Source organism: Coregonus clupeaformis, chromosome 12 (assembly GCF_020615455.1).
Source record: "Coregonus clupeaformis isolate EN_2021a chromosome 12, ASM2061545v1, whole genome shotgun sequence".
Taxonomy (NCBI): Eukaryota; Metazoa; Chordata; class Actinopteri; order Salmoniformes; family Salmonidae; genus Coregonus; species Coregonus clupeaformis.
The window spans coordinates 19,629,407-19,630,647 of record NC_059203.1 but is presented as its reverse complement, the minus strand read 5'-3'; positions in this window follow the sequence as shown (position 1 = coordinate 19,630,647).

Here is a 1,241-nt window from a genome sequence, read left to right as displayed (position 1 = left end):
AATGTGTAACTATGGCGACTCCAGATATTTAAAGGGCCAGCAACACAGCGAATAACTGCGATTTGAGATGACATCACTCACAAAGTAGAGACTGCAAAATGTATCCATGATATGCCAATGATATCTGATCAACCATGGTTTCAATACAAATACAGAGAAATGGCCCTGCAGTTCTCCATCTTTGGTTGGTAATAACTAGACTAGTTGATGGGTGTAACAGGTGTCAAACTGCAGCATTCAGCAGTGGGTTTTCATCTTCCCTTGCATTTATCCATAGCACTTGCTTAGAAATTAGAGCTTTTTTAGGGGCAGATTTAGGCTATACTGTGAGAGAAGGAAATATTAGATTGATGTACTCTGTATTTAAATGAGCTACCTAGAAACCACAGATAGGCGGCAGCATTGCTCCATGGTTTGGATTCAGCTTGTTTAAATGTCTCTCTCTCTCTCTCTCTCTCTCTCTCTCTCTCTCTCTCTCTCTCTCTCTCTCTCTCTCTCTCTCTCTCTCTGTCTGTGTGTCTCTCTCTCTCTCTCTCTCTCACTCTCTCTCTCTCTGATGGTACTCTATCATACATTCTGGTCATGCATGTTGTTTATTGTTCAGAGGGGATCATATCAAAAGCAGCTCTTTCTTTAATACCTCGGAACCTTGGAACCTTAACTACAGCAAAACAACAATACTTCCCAGATGGTCAAGGCTGAGGCATGTCTTCTGGGCCTAGCTACCCATTTTATCTTAGAGCCACAGATTTATGCCTCAGCAGCATTGACAGGACAGCCTCTCCTCATTCCCCCCTCTCTCTCTCTCTTCTCTCTCCTCTACTCTCTCTCTCTCTCTCTCCTTTGTCTCTCATCTTGTCTTTCTCTCTGTCATCAAAGTAGGCAGCAGATCACAGTGTGTTTTACAACAGGCAGAACAAAGCCAAGCAGAGCAGGGGATGGACGATAGCAGCACACCCCTAGAGGGAGAGAGAGAGAGAGGGAGAGAGAGAGAGAGAGAGAGAGAGAGAGAGAGAGAGAGAGAGAGAGAGAGAGAGAGAGAGAGAGAGAGAGAGAGAGAGAGAGAGAGACACTTTCCTGTGATGCTGAACACTTAGCCCTGCTAGGAACACCTGCTAAGAGGGACACCTCAGAGGAATGACCAAATTGTCTGTTTGTTTGTAAAATCAAATCAAAATATGTATTGGTCACAAGCTTCGCAAAACACAGGTGTAGACTAACAGTAAAATGCTTACTTACGG